At 36.9% G+C, this 25,887-nt stretch overlaps 1 protein-coding gene across 1 annotated transcript in view; it reads right to left on the bottom strand.

Annotated features, from left to right (window-relative positions):
• The window catches only part of LOC126921417 (uncharacterized), a 215,668-nt gene that overhangs the window by 54,172 nt on the left and 135,609 nt on the right, over positions 1 to 25,887 (bottom strand). The window lies entirely within an intron of this gene.

Below are 25,887 nucleotides of genomic sequence, written 5' to 3'. Positions count from 1 at the left end.
AGAGGAAGATAATATCAGAAATTGAAATAAACGTTCCTCTTCTATATGTATTAAGTTGATACAGGTCGTGGAGTAACGTGGACTGCGGTTTTCATATGAAAATGGAAAATTGCTCGTTGACAATTGATCAGTGATGTCTTCTCATTTGTCTTTTTATAAACCTCTATCTTTCCTTATTATGTTTTTTATTCCAATTAATAAAGCTGTGATAGTAACAACTTTCATTGTTTTATTTATTTAAATATATAGTGATAGTTGATAGTTGATAGAATTTGAGAAAAATTAAAGGAAGAAAAAATGAGGCAATTGCTTGAAGCTTTGCTTTCTAGCCAAGTTTTCACACGAAGGTTTAGCACATTTCTAATTCAGAAAATATCGTTTTAGAACAATCTCTTATGATTCTAGAAAACGATTATAATACTATGTCAAAAATGTGAAGGACTTAAACTTTTTTGACAGATGCAATCTCAAAAAATCGAATAGCTGTCTTGACTAGCATCTTCAATTTAACTCATCGTGGATTTATGCATCGGAACGTATTTTCTTCTTGACTGAAAGAGCGCGAGCGCGGTGTATGCACGAAGAACAGCCTTTTTCTACCCCTGAAGATTGCCCTCCGGCCTTCGGTGCACCACAAATCTGCATGCGATAATGACTTCCTGCCGTAAACCGGCAAAATAATAAAACCGAATGATCCCGTTACTACGACGCGCGCACATGTATTTCAAACGCGTAACGAGACGAGCTGTCGGCTGACGCCAACCGCATTCTCGTGCGTCCGTCAAATTAAACTTATCCCAAAAATAGAACATGCAAGATGACTGAAGACACCTTGAAGCGAATTTAATGGAGGTTATTCGATTTACATGAACAAACATTCAGATATACAGGATTCGTTTAGCGAGTTTCATTTTACGCGTCATAAGGTAATTAAAAGCTTTTTTTGGCTAATTTGTAAGTGTAAGGAGAAATTTTATGAAAAATTTTATCAAAAGGAATCAAATTAGAAAAAAAAAAACAGAAATCGATCTCTTTCGAACTTATACATTATATGCATTATACGTGAGAAACACGTATAAGTGGCTCGCAAAAGTATTCGTACAGTAAAAATTTAAAACTTTCATTGTACTGTAATGGGACACGATAGTCATGATTAAATTGCTCAAATTTGAAATCTAAAAATTGATACAATAATTTATTATAACATTTACGTAGTAATTAATTCCCAAGTATTTCCAGTACTTTTATATAAAGACAAAAATTTGGTACTACGAAAACGAAATGTAGAACCTGATAAGAAAGTGCTTCAAAGAATAAAATAAGAGAATCTATATGCTAATATTTTTTGGAGCTTAAACAAACATATACTATTGTGTATAGATTCAACCATCGCTATTATTTTTAAAGTTGAACCTCAACAAAATCAAAGCTGATTGCAACTCACCTCGAAACGAAGAAAACCTAATTCCCTGAATAATACCTTTAACAATGAACTTTCTTAACACTGACCCTCATTGATCACGCACAGACAGTGAAGCTCGAAGTGAAACGCTAGCGCACTGTAGCGCACAATCGCGTTGTGCAACGATACACGAAGCGTTTCGTAGCGCGTATCGCGTGACATCGCGAGCCACGCGCAAAATTCGATCGTCGGTACGCTCGAAAGACGCCGCGAGAATTTCGATCCCGAGGTGAACACGATGCCGGTCGCGATAATCCAAGCGCGATCTTTATTACAGCGCGCACCTTGCGGATCGGCTTGCAAGCGGATCTTCGCTACGGCTTTGTAGCTTCGTACAACCTGTATGCATTAATGCGGATACGTCATGCGGTACAAGCCCATCAGGTTGCGTACCTTTAGAATGATATATCTTGTATAATATAGATCCATTGATGAGCGATAAGCTTTAGTTCAATGAAAAAATGAAGCAATCTTCGTTAATTGAGAAGCTTAAATGGAAAATGGTGTAAATTGTTGGACAAGAATTTGGATTTTTGTAATTGTACGGTTAGGTGAGAGTAAGCTCATGTATCAAAATCAACTATCAATGATTTTAAGAGAAAGGCTACTTTTTGTCGTATTTATTTGTATTAATAATGATATTCGGAAATAGGTATAATCTTCAAATTCTTGTCTTTGCTTTAATTATAGAAATTTGCTGTTGTACTTCACAGAAACCGTGTTTATCTGTTTTGGGATTTTTGTATAATTTCTGTCTTAAGATTGTTATGCCAATCGTGTAATGGAGACATTAATAATTGACATTTTACTCTCCGTCCATCAAGAATCCATCACTAGAAAAATTGAAATTCTTCTATTTGATGAAGTTTATTATGTAGAATTGATTGTTATATTATAACGAGATAATTCTATTGTATGAAGTACAAGCTATATTTTGATCAATTTTATAAACTAAAAAGTATTCAAAAGTCACGATGTTTCACACACTGGTTTTTAAATTTATCTTAGAATTTATCATTATTTAGATGATCTTCCCACGACGAATGAACTTACAAAAGTAAGTCATTTGTTGCTTGAGAATTGAATATCAATTGTAAATGTTAATCAAGTTGATGAGTATGGCCTCTAAGAGGACTTGTTTCTTCTAATTTAAATTAAGACAGATTATAGAGTATCGTTTGTCAAAACTTTTCGTATTTAAAGAATGGACATTGTTTGATAATAAGTTAATACCATTGTTCCTTATACACACCTGTTCCTTTGTACTTTTTGTCAGTAGCATGTAATATTATGGCAAGGCATTACACAATCGACAAGTGAATAAAAATCGGAAAAGGACCCGTCAATCCTTCTACAAGGTAGGAACGTCTCTCGGGTCGAGAAGGTTGAAAAAGCTTGTATCGTTCGCGTCCATCTTCCCACATGTCTGGATGATTATCCGAAGTGCCGAGTGGCCGTCAAACAGTGTAGCCACCGCGTTGCATTCGGTAGATTTCAACGTCAGCATTGAACGACGACCTACACGCAGTAGAGGAAATCGAGGAATCGTTAATTATCGTACACTTGACGTCAACATTTCATTTTCTTTGTCATCTCCAGAATAGAATCCTTTGAGATAATTTCTTACATCATTTGAATACACGTATACACAATAGAACATGCATAAATTCAATAAAAATCTACGGTGATGCAGTTAAAATAGCTCTACATACATATAAAGAACAATCAGGAAGTACAAAGAGAGCACACGTGAAAGTATATTCCAAGAAATAGAAAACAACGACTGTATCTAAGAACACTTGGTAATTAACCTAATACTACTATGCATTAACATACATTACAAAAGAGAGCCTAGTCATTATGTAATTATAATAACTGCATTGCTACATTCGTTCAATCTTGATAAGCCAATCACCGAAACACAAGCTCAAATTGATAATAATATCATCCGATAGAAAATAATAAATAGATTAGAAATTTTTATACATTTATGAAAAATTTTGAGGTGCCCCAATGTGCAGCTAGTAATAAATAAAAATCGTGACATTAATAAACTTATTAAAAAATAAGTAAAAATTCTCAAAAGTTCCAGTACTAAACACACATTTTAACAATAAAACTTGAACGAATGGAAACACAATTTTGAAACGAAAGCTGTTCCATCATCTCCTGGGGGCTAAGGCAATTTTCTCTTGGCGTGAAATCCGAAAACCGTCAATGTATTGGTCGACGCATTAGATGGCAGACGGTTGAAACTCGTCAAGGTGTTCGCGTTTCCCGCGGTTTACCCAGCAGGTAGCAACGGTTGACGAGTGATGAGTGACGACGCTTTCGGAAAAATCAAGCCGGTCCCTAATTATGGCGAACGTTGAACCGCGTCAGTCTGTTCGTTCGTTTTCATCGAGAGCAATAAGTGGCTGGCGCGTTCTCACCTTGGCCTTCGTCGGTTGCTCAAGGTTGCGATACGGTCGACTACGACTCATGAATCACGTTTACGATCAAAGTTCGTAAATGCTCCGAGCACGTTTCAACTATTCACTGGGTCACACGCATAAAGTGGGACCAATGCGTTTGACATGGTTGATCGAGAAAGGAAGAGGAGAGAAACGTTTCTGAATGATCGAAGCGGCAAATATGGATGATGGAGAAACGTGGTTGATGGCTGGGTATATGGATTGCGGCAATTGAGTTTATCTTGTGCTAATGACGAGCAAAAGGAGGCCGGCGGAGTATATTGATGAGAATTGCTATGAAAAATGATTGATGTTGATGAGAATGCTCGACGACGGTTTTGGATGCTTCTGTGGTTAAAAGGGAAAATTGGAAAGACGGTGATGATTTCTAGTATTCCACGATGAAGTAATCTTAATGATAAAGTTTACCTTTAATAACGAATATCTGACAATAAATATAATATAATTGGAAATGGGAGTCTTAAAGATTTCTTCTCTTTTTCCTATCATCTCATTCCTTGCATCTTTTCTCACCTCTGTCGTTCCTTTCGTTCTTCGACCTTTATTTTTATGATTCCTAGAAATGATCCTTCAAATGTAGAGACTTTTTTAGAATCCCAATTTCATCATGGTGTTGCATATCCCATAAAATTGTTGCCCTTTGGGAAAAAAGCCCTTGGAATGATAGAATTCTCGCCTGACGTTTCCATTGAAAAAGGTAAAACACGCTGATGTCTCCATTGAAAAAAGATAAAACGTTGCACGCGACTGCCAGTGTTAATCGATCTCGCTACTTGACGCCTTAATTTACAATCTCGCTACATCGCGAAGGCAATTACGACTGAAGGATGTACATAAAAGATAATTTCCTGAAGTTAGTCATTTGCAATGAATAAACTAGCAACAGAATGATAATTGTCACTTTATCAAGAACACGGCCCCTATTCACATTGAAAACAGGAAACTAACGATTAGTCATACTATTATTCGCAACCTCGCGTAGATTAGTACTCTGACTGTCTTCCTTACGTGTTTTACGAAAGTACACTCACTTTTCCACGAATCCTTCTCGATCGCCGAATGAATCACTTCACAGTACCTTCTTCGTGCCTCGAGGCTACGTCACGACAGTTTTAGTACATTGTACGTCGCATACGTTTAAACAGCTAGCCGCAAGTACAATAGCGACGCTATATACGATTTGCCAGCCTTTCTAGAAAAGAATCCTGAAAAATTCTTTGCAAGTACGTGTCCTCTTCGCAGTCGTGCCACGGACGCGAGTTAAGAAACTCACCTTGTAATACATTTCCATAATGATCCGGAGCTTCATATCTGATTGATTACAATAATTGAATTTACCGCTTGTTCGCGCCATTGCACATTTGTTTCAAGATTTATGGCGTGCGTTATAATCGAACGCGTAAACAATCAACCACGATCAACAATAGCTCGACATTACCTTGCTTGGATCATCCTTCATCTCCTTTGAAAAATTCTACCTATCATCACTTGCGACAATGAAATGGTCTCCTGTGTCAGAAGAAGAGACATAATAAATTTTCTAATCGTAGTAATTTTTAAATCATTTATACCAACATCTCTGATGAAGAAGCAGTTTGCTTCAAATTAATCCTTCGATATTTATCTTATTTCTTTTATTTCGATTACCTTTACCAAACAGAAAAATACGTGTCAAAAACATCGTAAACTTTGCATCGCTAAGAATTCTCCGAAAACCAGCTAATACAGGAATCCACAATGAAAGAACACGAAACATAGCTCGCTGCGTTCGTGGGAGACTGCGTGTCAGTCTACGCAAAACTCATCACTCAGCTTCATGCATATTTAAATGACACCTCGCAGCCACTTGATTCAATTTTCTTTCGAGCGCTACGTGCCAACCATTCGCTACCATCCCGCTCGAAACCAACAGGTCGATTCATTTTCATGTTCGCATCTCATGCGAGCAAATCGGAGATAAAGACACGGCGCTTATGTCAAAGACGATGGCGCGAGCGCGAGGAACCCAGAATCCGCGAGATTCGCAGATTATTCCGTGCAGGCTCTGTTCAATATTCTCACCGCGCTGTTCAATATTCTTACCGCGCTACCGTTGCTTTCCATGTCGCCGATCGAATGCTTTTACACGCGCACGAAATCCAGAAGTCGTCGTCGGTCCCGAGCTTCTACGAAGAAATAAGTTCTGCCGCTGGGAGCGTGACGCTTTTACCGAAAGCGAGAGGGCTATCGATCGCGAAGGATATTGCAGGAAACCTTTCTTACGGAGGCCTTTTTGAAAATCGAGTCGAACAAAATGTAATAACTGAATATAATTCGTCGCGAATCATTGAAACTATTTTTAGAACTCTATTGCAAACTTATGAATTAACATTACTCACGAAACTTTATAGACTATCGCTATTAATATATTCTTTTACAGAACTTTGAAGAATTTAATTAAACAAGCAAATTAAATATGCAATTTATCTTACATAATATATTTTAACAAATCAGTAGAAGAAATAGATCATTAACACTAATAATGTGCATTGTAAAACACTTTTATGAATATATTATAAGTGTTATTCGTTTGGTGATATTTTGATGAAACACGATTATCAGGATCGTATTGTTGAAGTTCGAAACAAATCTACATATGCATACAAAAGCTACGAAATATTATACAATATGTATATGTATATATAGAAGTATATACGTATATATAGAAATTTTCTATGACAAATTTTCAAATACTTTCAGAATCTACTATGCATGATGAATCTCATGAAAATGCATATGATAAATCTCAAACGTTTTTTAATAAAACATTCATTTTACATTAACGTATCTTAATGGCACGCGTATTTTCGATCGAGCAAATATTTACGAACTATACTATAAAATCATAGGTATATCGTTTACGCGTTTCGTTCCATATGAATTTCGCTCAGCATCTGTATTCATATCACTCTACTTCTACGCGTCTCGTTACGTCCGCACGCGTCCCTTTACGTCCCCTTATGTCTCCGTAGTGTCCTCTTAGTGATGCGCCTCGCAGGACTTTAAGGAGGACTCCCGTCGCACACGGGGACATTTAAATAAGCTTCAAGCGCTTTGTCGAATCCGACAGACCGTCGGATTAACTCGCCGAAAACCGTCTCTACCTTCTCCTCAATACGAACGACAAATAAAAATTTACTAACACGTGAATCACGTCGACGATATCCACTCGTCTTCTGTTCAACGCACAAATAAAATCTTTTTTCTCACGAAGAAATGGCACGATGCGTTGAAAAGCAACGAGTTTCTTCGTTTCTTTTCGCGGCGCTCGGTAATCGCTCGACGAACGAGGATTTTAGATCGGCGTCTCTGTCTCCGTGGACGAGCGCAATTTCCACAGGTCGGCCGGCGTGGCAAAAAGCTTGAGAGATCTACCCGCGTGTGTCGTTTGCGGCGGCCGTACGCCAGCGACAGAAGTGGTCAATGCCAACGGTGTCGTTCACCTCGTGTTCGTCGTCGTTGTCTGCGCGGACAGCCTATGCCGCGTGCACCCCGCGAGAGCTGGAGCATAGGAAAAGAGGGACGAGGACACGGCCGGAATCCACGGTGGTTCGTTTGCGCGTCATGACGTTTAACTGGCTCAAGAATGCGTGGCATCGTTGTGCCAATCGAGTAAAATACAGTAAGCTTATTTTAGTCATTTAGGATTCAACCTTAAAATTCAAGATCTGAATAATTCGGAATCTCGTAAATTGACGAATTACAAAACGAATTACCTAATTCACCTCTAACATTCTTCTCAACCAAATAACACTTGCAACAGTATATCATCGAATATTCTTATTATCGCAATCGTTTTTTGCATGACAGACGAAAGGATAGCTATCATTAGAATGAAAAAATGTCCTTCTTCATTTTTGAAAGATTTCTTATTTCCCGAGTATGAGGTTGTTTCATGGTTATTGGAAACCTGAATATTCCCGTGACGTTGCAAATGAATAATAGTATCTGTATATCGCATGAAGGAATTATCGGTGCGGACGAGGCAGCGTAAAAAGGACGTTAAAGCATGCAGCATGACCGCGTTGATTTTGCCGTGTCAGAATATAAATGATGATCAGCGTGCTTGTTTGAAGCGCTGTTTAAATAAGTCGATGCTTTTTAAAGAACTTTGAGAAGTATTTTAGCGCCGGATTAAAAGCCGAAAGTTTGTATTGCAGCGAATAAGAGAATATTTTCATTCACAATATTGAACTAATATTCTCGTTTCTGATTGTTAAATAGCCGTTCATGTCTCGTCCTACGTTGAAGGTAAAATATCAAAGTGGTATCAGAGAATTTCAAGGTGCAATAGGTGATTAAAATCAATTGTTTCTAATCAAGACAAACGATGTTTCATAATATGCAACAGGTTTAATTATACTGTGCAATATTCAAGATTAAATTTGGAAATGTTTTAGCTTGACTAACTCAAATAACATTAGTACTTTACTGTAGTAAGTTTGTCTAGTAAGTTTTGATCGGTGCAACGACATCGGCGATCATCGTTGGTGCAAAGGTACACCAGGCGAGAAAGAAAATGGTGAGAGGAAGGCAGGTGGAAGGAAAGAGGGAGCTGACGAGATGCCGCGCTGGAGCAACTGTGGAACGGTGACAAGAAAAGCAGCGAACGCATTTATTTTAATTGGAGGCAACGTACTTCTATCCGCGTGGCGGCTACCACGGCGCAAGGACGCGGACGTTTCTTCTGCCTCTGCGCCGGAGGATAATTTAAGGATTCATTGTAAGTGTGACGCCCGAAACGAATGGCTTCCCCTCGTCATCGCGGTTCAGATGGTCCTGACTAGCCTTTGGGAACGTCCGCTCTTCTTCGCGAAGATTCGATGAATTCTTCGAACGTGCCATATTTTTGCTAAGTAATTGCGACAGCTCCCAGTTCAGAAGAAGCTTTAAGCGTTCATTAGATCGCTGAAGGCCATTTCGTGAAGATCGTTAATCGTTGTACTGGATAGTAATAATTACAGTGAAATAAGAGAAAACACAGACTTTTGTAAAAATTGTACGTGTATGTTCTTGTTAGTTTTTTGGATAAAGTTAATATTCAATTTTTAAAAATACGTACATCTACTGGCTATAAGTATCATGATGTTTACTGGTTACAATCACCGGAGATCTTTAACAAATTTTACTTTATTTAATATCTTACATTACAAAACTCATATAATATGAAATGTCTAGGAACAAAGTAAAATAAAATCAATGAAAAGCATTCAGTTCGTATTGAATATCAATGCGTGTCTTAATATTTATGACGTCAGTGTACACATGTTGAAATTTCTTTAATAAACGATATTCTATGACGTTTTCATTAAGATTATACGATATAAGAATTTACATCGACTACAATTTCCTTAGAATATCAGACGTCAATTATTGCACGTATAGATTGTGGTTTTATCCGGAATAGGTCAATAATAAAGTACGATGCTGATTGAAACATTTTAAATTAATTAACGAGTAGATTTGTAAGGAATTGCGTCATACAAGAAAAATAAGGATTTCGCGCGAATACCATGGTCGAGTTGAGCTCACGTAGCAGGTTAACTATCAAACCCGATTCTCAATAACGAGAGGTCGTGATGTTGGTAACAAGAAGAGCGGGCCGAGTGTTTGCTTTTAATTGGCGCCGCGTCTGCCGGAATTGTAGGAGCGTGCGTTTCTTCTTAGGGTAAGGATAATTTATTTCGTTTTGTGTGACAAGCGAATTCTTACATTCTCGTGAAAAGCCAACCACGATCTCCTCACAGTACTAATTTCTCGACCATTCAATTCTTCGAATTCTTTTCACTTTTCATTATTTAAAGAAATCTTTGTTGCACATATGTATGTATTCCTGAAAGCTATTTTCAAACATTTGTAAAAATTTCTCCACGTAACATTTATTAATGAAATTGAAGATTTTTTTGTTACAATCTCAATATTTGTCTAGTACAAAATTAGCTTTATCGATTTTCAAATACTTTATCAATTAGCTGTATATCGTATAGCTCATAACGATGCTGTAAAAGAACGTGCCTCGTCAAAGTCTAACAACAATCTCGAAGCGCAACGACCGGTAGATGCGCACGATGAATATGTCTGGCAATCTGTCATCGCGAGTAATGTACAAATCAGGCCATAACGAGAAGAAAAGAAAGTGCAAGATATTCAATTTCAGCAAAATTATCGAACAAACAACGTGATTGGATAAAAATGAATTTATTTAGCAATTAATTTACCATTAATATCTGTCCGCCTTTATGCACGATAAATTTGATACGAAACAACAAACGTTATGCTGTTTCGTCATTCATATTCCTTTTTTCCATTCGAAAGTGGTCTGTTATATTTGTATGGGTGTAACTTATACGGGTAACGCGTACGCGCAAAACAGCACAGAAACACCACAGACAAGAGCCTCGTAAAAGGCGCCATTAATGCGATGGCGCATCACACTGCGTCTAGAAGGCACTTCTCCAGCCGCCATGACAGAAGCGGCTATTAAAGTGATTACAGTGGTGGGTACCCCCGTAAAGCAATTATTATGGGGCTGAATTTACATTTATTCATTGCGTCCTGGGACTGAGAGCTCATGCTTTATACATGCCTGGTAGCTAGGACTACGCTACCTTTATGCAGCCACGGATAATACGTGCATCGACCGATGTTTCTTCGAAACGTCTGTTTGTTTTCTTTTCATCCATCCCCTACTTTGTAGTTTTCGGCCGAACCGGAGGAAGAAAGAGGAGGGGGGCAAAAACCATCCAGTAGCAGAAGAAAGGGTCTTGGGAATTGGTGGGATATGTGAAAATGAGTGGAGCGGATTTTAAACTGTATCTGGAATTTTTTAATACAGCGGGCTAAAGCGCTGAAAATATTCTATTCTTTAGACGGTGAAAACGATAGAATTTCATTTATCTCAACTGCATTTATTGGAACGAAATTTGAATTATTTGAGCATGAACCGTTATTATATTATAGAATGAACAAAAAATGCTAGATACTGGAAAAAAACTATGAATAACTAAATGTAGAATCTGATAAAAAATGCATCATTGGAAAATAAGAAAAATATACAAATCCTTTCTGTCGCCATTATATATCCGCTGTGTAACTGTTCACATAGTTCCTTAAAGAACAATAAAACCTATTTTATAACAACGATCACCACTCAAGGAATTGTTATCTGACCTATAAGATTGTACTTTCTTCACCTAATATGATAGTTAACCGATCTCAACTGTGATCGACAATTCCGAAGAGAATAAATATTTAGCCAACACTGAAAACAATCCAAAATATTGCAAAACCGACGATGAACTCTTATTGACTAGTATCTCGAACATGAGACAGACTCGTATAATACGTTAATTAAATATTCGAATGAAACTGCTTGGAAGAATCTGTCGTCGAGATTGGATGTTCCTTGATTGATCGGCATGTTCGTCGAATAATTAGTTGTAAGATCAAGCGAAAGCACGAGTTTTTGCCTTCGGTGTCTACATTCGCGTCGGTATGATTTCTCTTCGCACGGAGGTGCTGTGATGGCTTTTGCGGCCGGAACGTCGATGGACGAACGATGAACTTACGTAACCGGTGTACGCTTGCTCCAATGTATCCGTTTTCTGCGCACGAAATTCCTTTCGTAATTGATTCTTCCCCACAAAGAACACACTATTGGCTTTGGTGGTAGCTGCCTTCTGAAAACCTTTCGTTACGTGGTCTTCCGCGTTCGAACGCGTCATTAGCGCCCGTAAAAACTTCGAAGACGCCAACGAGAAAACAAAAGATTCGATAGAGAATGATCGATTCGAGCAACTGTTGGCAAATGATGTCAGACGTGATTGAAGAATCAGCGCGTGAAGTCATTGTGTTACAGTTAGTAAAAAATCTACAAAAGTGTTCCGTTTAACCTTGAAGTCGCACTAAAATTATAAGTCTGCTATCTGGTCCCTTAGATGATGTCAAGTATCAACTTCAATAGTATTCGATTCCGAGAATCTTGCTCACAATTGCCGTCACCGTGATTTTTTCAAAAGGAGAGACTATGAGTCAGGTATGACAAAATCGAACAAAATAAGATTTGCTTCATATTTTACACTAATTTTCATATCTTATACTTTGTTCATCACTCTGAAATTTTTCATAATTTTCCTCTTCCTCAGAAAATTCCTTCATAAAATTCTAACAAGGCATGAAGTCCCTTATAGACATATTATAACAAATTCAAATAAAAAAATAAAGCTTACGGTATTTTCTATACTTATTTCCACATTTTACGCTTTGTACATTACTCTGAAAATTTTTCACAATTTTTCTCTACTTTAAATGATGAAAAATTCTAACAATTAAAGATTAAGGATTGTAAAATATTTTTGCTATTTGCGGAATGAATTCCTTGACTTCGTTTCTCCTCGTTAGGTTGAATCTGTGCGATGTCGATATTTACTGAAATAGTTTGCATTAAAATCCGAATTCCTAGGAAAGTTCTAAGCGAGCAACCATGGAACAAGCAATGTATTTAGGTTTTCTAAGGCAACCTTTGCTAATCCGTAACTGGTCACGGTAGATGAGGGTATATTGCATTTGCGTGTTACCTCTTCCACCGCGGCCACATATCTGCATTTATCACCAACTTTTCTGAGAGGATTTTGTCCCTAGCTCGTGTCTAGGTGATCGTGCACAGCTCTCACCGGGGCATGGCGGTATAGTAAGTCACGATGAGTCTGACGATGGTGCGGCGGAAACCGTATCGGCGGGATATGCGGGTCGTGCGAAAGTCGGGCTCGATTTGTCGATGCACGACTCACGAGCTGAGTGGCCACGCGAACTCGTTCCACAATGCACGCAGTATTCGGGTTATGTTCGTGTTTCGAACGCCGATGAATCGATACAGATTTTTAATTTCAAGATGGTCACATTTTTCCTTTTCTCTTCAATTTCTCTAAATATTAATTTTTTCTTTTTACGGAACATGTCTTTCCAAGTATAGGTCAAGTTTGAGAGAGATCAAAAGTTTAAACACTGTATAGATAGCCATAAGAACGTTCATGTATTCTATAGGAAGGCTATTTCTAGTGATGCTAGAAGTACTGAAACAGTCAAATTTATCTTGCAATTTGCTATTATTGTTGTCTTCTTCTTATACTAAATGAACTGATGGAACTACCTGTTCCTTGAGAATTGATTAATTTAGTGCAATCGTTCAGTTTGCCATCTAAGAAGCTCATATATACGAAGACTTTTATCAATATCTGTAGTTCTGTGCCTTTCTTAAAAATGTTGTACTAATTGCAAGATAGAAAACAATTTCTATTAGAGAGATTAAATTACCTCGGTCAATGATACGAACGTTCTCTGATGTTCTGCTTCCCGAAGTACTTTCTAGTTCATTAAGTTCGAACGACTTTCTCAACGTTAGTCTGGCGCGGAAAATTAATCGATACTGTAATACGTTTTCTGCTTCGATTATCGTCCGCGTGTGTAATGTATGACTTTCTTTGGATCCCGATTAGGTTGATTGCCTCGAATCAAATTTTTCCGATAAAACTTTACCTTCACAAAGAACAGCATAATTTAAACCTCAAGTGCAATTTATTTTTCATTTTAGTCTTTTCTGACTAAACTGACGTTGCGCCGAACGGTGGCCGTGCACGAAGATAAACGACGAGTTAAGTGGTTGCGTGGTAGTGTAGCCGATCGTGTGAAAATCGATGGTCGACCTTCGATCGGTTCGTTAAACCAACACTGGTTGCACATGCGACAAAATGCAACCGGACGTGCAACGTATCCGCAATACTATCGTGCCACTGCACTGCTGTATACTTTGTATTCGTATCCTCGTCCATCAGGTAATTCGAATTACGACAGAAGTGTTTCTCGTTGGGAATTCGTTTCTTCTTCATTACACCGTTCTCTTATTTTACTTTTACTCCAATCCTTATCTTACAAGTAATCACTGCTATGTGTAGGATTTCTTACGACTAATTGTAATTGCATTTCTATGATTCATTACCGGGAAAACTTTTCTACTTTCCGTAATGTAAACTCCGGTTATTTCACTTTCTTTGGTGGCTTTACGATTCTTGGATTAGTCAGCTGCTTAAGATTTGATGGAAGAACCACTTAGAGAGATTCTAGTCTTTGAAGTATTGATTATTTAATACGTATGACTTAAGTACATAGATACTTCTGGCTGCAAATTATCGCACACCTGACTTGGTCAGTTGAGGCCCAAGACGTAAAAACGTGTTAATGTTGATAGAGAGTTGATGAAAGCCTATACTCGAAAGCCTGTGATTTATAGAACTAAAAGTTCTTAATTTCAAATATTTAGAAAAACAAAAATGTAGGAATTGGAATTTTTCAAAGGTATATTCTCTTCTAGCAGATATCGATCTTTATAATAATTCAGCTCGTCGCATCATAGCAAACGATACTTCATTAGTCCAACCAATCAATCAACGTTTCGAAGCGTACGTCAGTAAAATATCCCACGAAAGTAGAAGTCAACCAAGTGTCCAAATGCGGGTGCACGCATCTGTGACATTGTGCGTCATCGGTGCACGTATATGCACATGCAATCCGGTCTTCAACAGACAGTGAAAGCTACGAAGAAGCTTTAATGGCGAGGCAAATTGCGTGTCCCGTTGTAATCTAATGAGTGTCGCGATAACGTACGGAGAAATTCGATGTAATTCAAACGACAAGTTCTGACATACCTAACCATATACACCTTTCTATTTGTACTTGTACTCTGATTATTACTGCAAAATTAATATTGTAGATATCAATAGCAATTTCCTTTGATTAAAAAATTGTTAAAGCAACTAAATTTTAAGCTTACTTTTCCTATCTTTGATTCTCGAATTCGAAATCTCGAAATTTTTAACCGGCAATAACATATACATAGCCTAATTATTAAAAAATAAAACATAAGAAAAGCTGTCTAATCATCTTCTGTAATTCTATGAAACAGTATAATGATTTAAAATCTTTAACCAGCACTATATGCAGATGAACGTTCCTAACAGATTCTGAGCTGCCTTTACGTTTCCTTTTAATTCTGAAAACCTATGGAACGATGATGATACCAAATTTTTTATTAGCGCTGTACACAGATCAACTTTCCGAAAATAGAACACGACAGAAGCTGGTGTAGTTATCTATTTTTCATGTCGTTCTCCGTTACAACTTCCTGACATGATGGTCAGGTCACGTCCTCGGCTTCGAACGAACTTGCAACCGCGAGACCGGCGTTTTATTACTAACAACAAGTCGCCAGCCGGTATCGTTTCTATCAATTACCGTCGTCTGCGCTTACCGTAACCGCCAGGATCGTTGTTTCCGTGAAAGCAATTTCGCTTGCTTGGAAAATCGCCGATCTTAGTAACGATTCTTCTATTTTCTAGTCTGTATCGAAACATACAGGTGAAAGCGTATTTTTTCCTATATATCCTAAGATTTTAACGTCGTTCGAAAACATTGTCGTTACCTAAACGCGTTATTTCCTTTGGAATTCTCAGCTTCTGTTATTCGAAACGTTTCTGCAAATGGTCCATAAAGTGCGACGTTACGGTACCGTGAATTGAAGATCGTAAACGGTTTCCTTTTCGGGAAAGATTTTTTCGTTTTGGATCGTTGTTATAGGCAATAAGGAAACGCTATATTTTCGTAAATTTTACGGACTACTCGTTCACTCAATTATGAAATATTTAATCAATCTTTGTAAACGATATATTTTCTAACCCTATAGATCAAATTATACGTGCCATAATTTGACCGGTCAATTTCCTTTCCCTGAAGTGGATATAAAATATTTCGATGGAATTTTATTGCTTGGAAATCTACGAGGATTTTTATTCATATAGAATGAGCGGTTGTTAATCCAGAAATTAATTATAAAAGATAATGACTGCGAAAAATTAATCTGTGACATTCCCTGCAACGAAGCGCTTAATTATCAGCCAAGTATGCGGATTCGTTTAATGAACTAACGAGATAATTCGGTAACATGCGGTCACTGAGCGCTTCGTTACGGTAATCAGACACAAGGCCAACCTGTATTTTCACCTGCAATTCGCTGAAGTAAAGCCAAGAAGCAGAGTTTGCAACAATGCCTATCTAATTGCGGGATTTACCGGATTCGCGGTTGCGATACGTTGCGTCCCTTTTGATACTATTGCTTCCTCGAGCCAGATAAACGCGTCGACTGTTGAAATTGCTAATTTATTACGCGATTGATGTTACAATTTTCATAATGCCAATTAATAGAATCACTCCTTAAATCGCATAAATTTCTTTCGAAAACATAGATTTCTTTAAAAAAAATTTAGAGGAATATTTGAGATATACTTCTTGTTTGTAAATGTGTTAAGGTTTTGGTTCTAATAACCTGGTTTTACCAGTTTACAGGACCTAACGTCACTACGATATCTAAATATTGATTCTTCCTTCCTCTTTCACTGGAAACGAACGAAAGATTATGCAAGTCCAAACAAACGGTTAAGCCTGTCCTTGCAAACGGTTCTCCTCGCGTTTCCCATATTGGTATTTCATCACCGTTAGATATCCGGAGATGTTACGAAAATTAAATATTGAAAGAAGAGAGAGAACGTTTCGGTTTCGTAATCACGAAAATTTTCATGTCCTGATACCTTTACGAAATCAGGAAAAATAAAATCACGATCTATTTAGTACACTTTTATACGAAAAATTCGATTTTATTATTTGCCTACTTCCATGGAATTATTTTAATATTTGTTGCATTTATTATTCAACGATAATTATTTTCAACAAAATCGTGTTTAACAAAGAGAATAAATAAGTTCGTTTCATACCAAATATTTGCAATTTTGCGTTAGTAATCGATAAGTCTCAACGAAACATCCGTTTCCGTGCAGAAGGTTTCAAGCAGTTGGCAGTAAATGCATCATACCGTACTTCCGATAAAGCCAGATATTCTCACGCCACAATAACATCCGGTCAACATACCTGGAAAAGAAGAGCGAGCAAGTTTGAATTAGACCGAAGCGGCTTGCGAGCGTAATTGCGGAACGATGTGTAAATATGGAAACGTGAAAACAACCGCGGTAAAGGAAAACGTAGAACATAAAACGGTGTCAGTATGCTACAAGCATGACGCCTGGTATGTCATAACTAGACTGCGAATGTTTATGCATCTATAAGAAATTTACTGGTATTTTACAAAAATATATAGAATGCACATAATGCATTTAATATATGGTCGATGTTTTAATATATTTGATCTTATTATCTCCCATAAAAATTAGAATTTACATAAACGTCCACAGTCTAGTTATAACATATTTACAATAGACATGCGATATCAAGTCCAAATGAATAACGCAGACAAAGGAATTTTAAATATGTTTTAGAGATATCTTGATCTCTAGAGATCAAAATCCTGACAAGACCGCGGTTTAAGGAATGCAACCAGGACACGGATCGAGCTTTGAATCTAAGAACTCAACGATCCAAGACTAAGCCTCCAGTTTAATATCTTAAATCAAATACCAGTTACTCTATAAACTAATAATAGAAGAATGCTGTGAAAGAAAATAAAGGAAACGAGTTAGGCTACTAGATTAAATCCAATTAACTTTTCCCAACAATAAATTTTAATATTACCGATCGAATAACATAAAACCATGGACCACTTCATAAATTATAAATCACGTATAATGTAACACCAACTTACGTTTCTAATTTAAATTCTGTCAACTTTTCTCCCTCAACTTAACATTCGCAATTTTAATATCGCCGATCAGATAACAACAAAACGACGAAACGGATCTGCATAAGTCGCGAATCGACTCGTCTCTAATACCCTTATCGCAGAACTCGAATGACATTTAAAGCATTTAAACGCTCTGTTTTTGCTGGAGAACCGATCGAACAGGCTTATTGGCGTCTCGCACTTGTTCCCGTCGAGGCAAGTGCCTCTAGACTTTGCGGATTCACCGCGAACGCGCACCGGTTTGAAAAATCACGGAGCTGTCGAGAGACACCGGTATGACAACTAGTTCTCGAGATCGTTCGAAACGAGCATAGGGAGACAGGACGAGCGGTGCCGAGCGAGAAAAGAAAATTCTGCAACGTAGACTGTACGAGAGCCAGAACTTGTCGGACTTGTAAGGACGCGATGAACCTGTTGCAAGCGCGTATATGCGGGAACCCGCTTGAATTTACGTGCCATCGATCGCTGCATTGAATATTCCTCGAACGACAACCGGTGGAAAACGAGCCGAGTAATTTGTTCGAGATCGCGAGTGAGTCGAGGGGACTGTCCTTTGGGAAATTTGCATGATTAGCGTGTAACGATGAGTCGCTGAGGAACGAGGCCTCCGGGCCAGTTACATGAGATGCAAGCCAGTTTAAAGTATGATGGATCGTGCTCATGGTCGAGTAGGGTATTTTCGATAATCGCAATAATAGCATGGTAATTTTAATAAATTCTACAGAGATGTGTTTAACGTGTAGGAATTTTATTTGTTGAATATTTCTGGTTTTGATGGAAAGATGGAATTGTATGATTACGTTGTTGGTCACATAATACATGGATTTATGTACATATTATATATGCGTGCGGAATTGGACACGCAATACGAAATGATTTTTCTATACAAATTAATATATTCTTGTGTAACATTCACGCAACAATCGTGCTCTTACAATCTTATTTAAAAGATTTGTTCATTTATCGAAACTTAAATTTTCTACTTTTCAATGATCCTTATTACATGCTGATTCTTATGATCAAACTGTCAGATATAAGACCAGCCATATTTTAAATACGTATTTTTTGAACTATATAATCTCCACGTAATAAGTTACTAGTCTCCACGTAATTGGTATTCTTTTATTCGAGTTACGTTCTCGACTTTCAGTTTTGTCAAGAGAACGACGGCTAACCAAAAAGAATTCATTCCTTCAAAAAGAGCTGCGAGTTAAAAGCTTAGACCATTAACGTGTCTGACCAAGACGGAAAGACCGACTTTCACGCTAATGACAATGGCCACATCGTGGGTACTGGATCGTTTTCTGGCCGGACGCGCCGCAAGCGAAAGGACATGTTCGGCGACAAGGCGCGAAAGTGAATCCACGTGTACCTCGAACTAATCGGCCGATAAACGCGTCTGAAAAATCGAGACTACGACATCCAACTTTACTCTCCTTCCTTTCACGGGAATAATACTGAACGATCCAAGGTAAATCTGAATCGCTTTTGAGAGATCTACTCGCGGTCGAACATTTTTGTTTAATTAATATCGACCCGAACGAGAGCAATTTCAAGAGTTTGTTAATATTCTTGTCGCGACAGTCAGAGTATTACAGCTACGCTGCTTCTACTGAAATCTAAATTGTCATTAACCGAATTATGTCTTATTACGACTTTGTTTAAAATTTAATTCATCGATAGTGGATATACATGTAAGAACATTTTCTGGATATCAATAATGAATATCTCTTTATATGATGTTCTTTAGAATGAATCGCGTGTAATTGATATAAGTTATGCCTATAATGAACAGTTTATAAATAGTTTTGAAAGTTCAATTTTTCATTTAGTACGCCATCAAACCTAATTTCATCGAACACTGATCCACACCTATTTGAATCAATCCAAAGGTGTGGTGCGCATTATCCTTTACTGTTCTTCGTGGCTGTCTCTATTCATTAGGCTTGTTTATTACGTCGGTGTAAAATCGAAAGTTTACGAGTAATTGTTCGAAGATGCTTATAATTCCCAGGTGCTTAGGGGGATGGTACTTAGAAGCATTTCTTTAAAACTCGTTTACTATGAAACAAGACCAGTTTGATACAGAAAATACATTCATCTCCTACCATTCTAAAAAAATGAAATGAAATTTTTCAATCTAAAACCAATGATTAGACTGTCAACTATAGCGCACTTTTGTATTTTCATAAACATAATTAAAGAAATAGAACATAAATAGAAATTTGTCTCGTTTACTAAATATTATAATAAATACTCTACCCTGGATATTTTATATGTTTTGATATTATTATACGCACTGTATGTATTTTGGCATTTTTAAGTTTCCCATTCGTTTACAAACGATCATATCAACTCCGAATTCTATTTTAACAGCTTTTGTAGAAATAAAGCAATTTTTTCCAAAGGCTCTATTAGTATAGATAAAATCGCTTAAAACGGTTTCATTGGATTGAGAGGAATGTCATAACTAAACAAACAATGGCAATGTACGGGCAGCGCGTTAATTGACCGCGAAGGAGACACGCCGAAAGTTTCGGGCGGGAGACGTCGTTCTGATCGTTCAAATCCGTTTTACGGTTCTCACGTGGTATTAGCAGCCGCACGTGAAACGCGTTCTTTGAGACTTGGCGACCACCCAGAGACGGTTAGCCGGTACGAAAAATTCGACCCACGACGCCATGAGATAACAATTACGCGACTGTTACATAAAGCAACCCAGAAACTCGGCGAAGTTCTTTCCTCGCCCGCCTTGGAACGAGCGGAATTCCACGTCGCGCTGCTGCATTCAGAGTCATGCTATTGTATAGTCGTGGCATGTACGATCGTTGCTCGGCCCCATTTCGCTTTTCGTGTATTTTAAGTCGTTCTACTATCCAAGAAATCCGATCTTTTTAATCGCGTATCGTGAATCCTTGTAATGGATTCTTGTGGTGAATTCTTGCAGTAAAACGAGCGTTACTACCGCTACTGCATTCCATTGGCGTTGGTATGTATGATACAAAATTTGCTATTTTTCTGTATAATTATCGGGGTTGCAAAGTTGATAAGTTATGCGATGTTTCATGATTCCATCATACAATTGTTGCGATTCATATAGGTTTGTAAAGATTCTGATCTCTGAGTGCGAAACTCAAAGATCTCTGGATGTTGCTTGATACGTACGTTATTCCTCCTTCTTGTTTTTATTTATCTCTTTATTCCTTTTTTGTCTTCCTCAATTTAGTAGTGTGTAGGTATAATTGATCGCTTTTATGTTTGTTAACTTGACAGATAAACTTTTGCGAAAATATAACTGCCTTTGACGGTTTTAAACATCAGACCTGCAAATTTTTAAGATTCTGCCTTATATCCCCGATGTATATAAAAATATCAGAAGTAATTAAAATCGCAAAATACAACACTTTTGCGCGATTAAAGTAAGAAGACTGCAAAATAAATGATGGTGGTGGTAGCGCAATTATTGCAAATATGGAAAGACTGGCGAACGCCTCAGGCAAAACCAGTTAATTTGAGCTAATTGCGTGTCTGTTGGATCATAATATTCAGCCTGAGTCACTTTATAACGTATGCATACTGTACAACATGCGCATGCCATCTAATTACAGGCAGAAAACTAAAAAAAGCTACCTTCTTCAAGTTTTGTAATGATAGGTGTCTTATTATCGGCATCTGCACTTGACATTCACCCTACATGCTATAACGGGTATTATTAGTTTACTCACAAAATTATTTCATACATTTAATACATCGTACATTTAAATGTTCTATGGGTATATGAAATTGTTAATAATCCGAATTTTAATAGAAAGTTTAACGAACCGATTCGCTTGAATCTTCCACATGCAAAAGAAATAGTCACGCACCTCCTCGATAACGAGGTTTCAGTCTACCAGAAACCTTGTCACACTTTTTACGCTAATCGATAGCGTGAATTAACAAGAAACTGGAAAGAAGAACTACCGTTCTCCTGTATGCTTATTTATCGCTACTCAAGCCCCGAGCTAAAATACTTCTTTGAGTAGCGATTAAATTACGCACGTACGAAATTTCTTCACCGATCCAGTCTTCAACATAACTGTATATTTTTCGCAGCGGCACTCTCAGAACCTTCCATTCTCACAAATTAAAATAAAACAACTAATACGGAAAATCAAACCAACTTCAAGTATAGGAAAAAAGAACTTTCTTTCACTTTTTCATCTTAGAGGTAAAAATATCAATGTAAATGCAACGGAATATTTGCTATTTATTTGAACCTATCAAGGAATATATAATTTATACAAATATCGTAGATTCACACAATGCTAGTTCGCTGATTCTTCCCACTAAGATTTTTCATCCAAATGATAGGAGCACAGATAAGTAAATGGAGTTCAGATAAATGGATTTAATCGATAAAAATTTAATTAATCACTGTTGATACGTTACTCACGCATTAACCATTAGAAAATTCCATTTCGATGAATAGAATTTTCGACAAATAGAATTCTACTCTCTGTAGAAGCACAATCCGAAAGAAAATAAATCAAGAAGCGGAAAGAGTCACGTTGACGTGTAAAAATAGGACCACGTAACTCTCAGGTGATTACGAATCGATAAATTCAGTTTATTCCAGGAACAAAAATTCTAGAGTACAATGTAACTACAAATTTGCAGCTATACTATGAAAGGGAAAATGAAAGTACAGGGAAGATTACACATTTTGAGGGGTCGCTATCGCTCAATCTCGTTTGCGTATCCGCGTGAAACGTGGAACGTGATCGTGGAACGGGGCGAAGTTCCACGAAGTGGTCGTCACACGGGAATCGGTAATATCCGAGAGATTTGCATGTTTTATACAGTCGCGGTACGCCCAGCAATAAAGGAGAATGGGCGGGAACCGATGCACCCTGATGCAAAAACTCATACGGCTGGCCGCACCGCGGATATATCCCTTGGCAGACCCTCAATTATATTTCGATACGTCGAGATTTAAGGTTAGGGGTCGACCCACATGGCAACCAGGGCTACCCGAAACAATTTTCGAATAAACGAGCCCTTCGTTGCCTTTCTTTCCTTTCTTTTCTACGAAGCCTTTAGTCCAACAATATGGTTTATTAAAGTTTACTAAAGTTAATATGGTTTATTAAAAGTTCATCATCAGTGGACAAATTGATATAAAATTAACGTATGAAGAATTTTTCATTCTGGCTAATATAAATTAGATGACGGTCTATTTCTTGTTGTATTTTTCAATGAATATCCTAATTATAGAATTTTTCTTTGTGCAAAGGGAGTAATAAGAAATTCTTAATATTATATTCTATAATAAACGATCAAGATTCATATTAAAATGTAAAAGACCAAGGAGAGGAGTTTAGTGGAAAAGCGATCTAAGTGGATTTTTCCTAAGAATGAGTTACATGTGCACAAGTATTTATCAGAAGAAAGATTTTCTTAGAAATTTCCTTGTAGCTACGTATAGTACCTATATATAGCAAGATATTTTCATATTCGAAATCATATGAATTTCTGTAGTTCGATTTAACTCCGCTTAAAGTTCGATCGAATTAAAGTTCTGTTATTTGTATAATCTTTCATTTAACAATGAGCTTAATTGTTCTTCAGGAAGATTGGAACATGTTTATTGTTAGAGAGTTGACGATTGTAGTAAACTCATACATCCATTGATTATTGGATGCACTTAAAAGATCTCTTTTCTACTTTCGCTTTAGTTAAAGGTGGTAAATGAAATGATTGACAGACACTTATATTGTGTACTTGATTGTTCTTTGAAAGAACAGAGAGCTCGATAGAGTTGGTAGCGAATGCATCCTGTGTTTCTTATTCATCTTTTCTGTTCTTTTATGCAGTCCATGAAATCATGTAATAATGGAAAGTAGATATTTCATTGTTAAGAAATCAAATTAAAGGCTGAAGCGAACTATTGAACCGAATGCTAATCTTCCATCCTTAATCGATTACCGTAATCTTTAATTTAATCTATCCTTCTATTCTTAGTCGCCATGATATAATAATATGCAGTGGCTGCACAAAATACTGACAAATTATCCTGTCTATCATAGAATTTAATTAGGTCCAAGCATATTAAACTTTATACCATTTAACACTTTATATGGCCACTATGAAAATAAAATGTCACAAATATTGAATCAAAAAAACACTTCGTTGAAAAATAATGTTACGTGCCAATATTTTTTGCAATCGCTATAAAATTTTGTTGCATCATGGTGGCTACTATAATTGTCCCATGTCCAAAAATTATTGCCACTACTGTAGCAATTTTTAAATTCCAAAAGAAATGACTAGCTTCATGTCACAAAGTCATTTGCCAGAAACCTTCCCCATAATCTATAAATTAGCATCATCTCTAGGATCCTGATAATTACTATCTAATTATCCACGGAATTAACGAAAAGTAGGCGCACTGTGCTTAGTAGGCACAGAGTCAAGAAAATTACGCTCCCACGGATTTCTGATGACTGGTAATAATCGAAATCGATGGGACTCGATCACGAAGCTGTCGAGTTCTTGTTCATTTTTTTCTCTGAACGAGCACAGACAACGCAACGAGCCAAGGAAGAGGTTCACGTTGATTTTTCTATGGACTAATTATCATGATAATCAGTGACTGTCATGAAAGTGGCACGAGGTTAACAGTTACACGATTCACAGAGTCACGCGCCGATGGTAAGGAAAACCGTCGTCGTCCCGTCAGGACAAAGATCATCGACTAGATGACATGGAAACTACGCCAAGGAAACAAGTATGACATAAACGAGTCCTCTTCTTGCTTCACGTGTTACAGATTGTTTCCGTTCTTTTTTATTCCTTCTTTTTATTGCGAAGAAAAAGAAATTATATAGGAATTATATTGGATGGAAAATATTGTGGCGCTCTGTTACGCAAGTGTGACACAGATTACCTTTATGTAATAATTCTTGGATAATGGTAACGGCGCGTCAATCGTTTTATTATAACATTAAATATTGTAACTATTTTATTAAACAAATATTAGTATTCTAAAGAATTTTTCATTTTAACTGCTATACTGCTATTACCTTTATGTAATAATTCTTGGATAATGGTAACGGCGCGTCAATCGTTTTATTATAACATTAAATATTGTAACTATTTTATTAAACAAATATTAGTATTCTAAAGAATTTTTCATTTTAACTGCTATACTGCTATTACCTTTATGTAATAATTCTTGGATAATGGTAACGGCGCGTCAATCGTTTTATTATAACATTAAATATTGTAACTATTTTATTAAACAAATATTAGTATTCTAAAGAATTTTTCATTTTAACTGCTATACTCTGACTTCGATTTAAAATTTTGTAAAGACTTGCATCTTGTTAACATGGAACAATTTGTAAATTGGAAATGACTGGTTACGTAAATCAAAATTTTGAGAATTTCATTTTAGACACTTATTTAGTCAATTTTTACAAGTATAATCCTTTTAGTTTCATAGCTAATTAAACTATAACTTTCTTCTCTACCACAATACGTTTCCCCGATTTAAAAAACATACTGAATTCCTTATAATAATAAACACAGGATACTATTTTATGACAAGTAGCAATGAACTGACATACTCTACTATAATTCTTAGTCGGCCAATTGCATTGAAATTTAAATATTAAATTACGAAATAAAATATTAAATGAAGTAAATTTCTTGTCTTTAATTTTAGCATGATCGCCCTTCTCTTAGTTTATCTCCTCGTTTCCGTATTCATCGGATATTCTAAATACACACAAGCGCAAAATAGCCTTAAAAGGAGATACAATGGTCGCGTTTTCCAACATTAAATAAAGACAGCTAAAATAGAATCGCGCAACTCTTCATGCTGGTAAATAACGAACCGATTCTAATCAATGCGATTTGTTTCGCGGCCACTTCTATGTACCAGAGAATCAGAATACATCTATTGAGACGTTCCCCTTTCTAACGAGCCTTTTGCTTCCTTACGAATGCGTTCAAGACCAATTACTTGAGAATCAAACATAAAAACGATGAAACTTATGAGGCAGTCATCTAAGGAAATGTTACTTTTAATTATCTTTATTTCTTCGAATAGTTGAATAATATCTTTTTTCTATTGAAAGATTACTGCTCTTTGAGGATATACGGATTCAGAGTACACTTTATACATTATA

This window comes from Bombus affinis, chromosome 10, assembly GCF_024516045.1.
Source record: "Bombus affinis isolate iyBomAffi1 chromosome 10, iyBomAffi1.2, whole genome shotgun sequence".
Taxonomy (NCBI): Eukaryota; Metazoa; Arthropoda; class Insecta; order Hymenoptera; family Apidae; genus Bombus; species Bombus affinis.
Note: the sequence above shows the minus strand (reverse complement) of the source record. Positions and strands in the feature narration are given on the sequence as shown.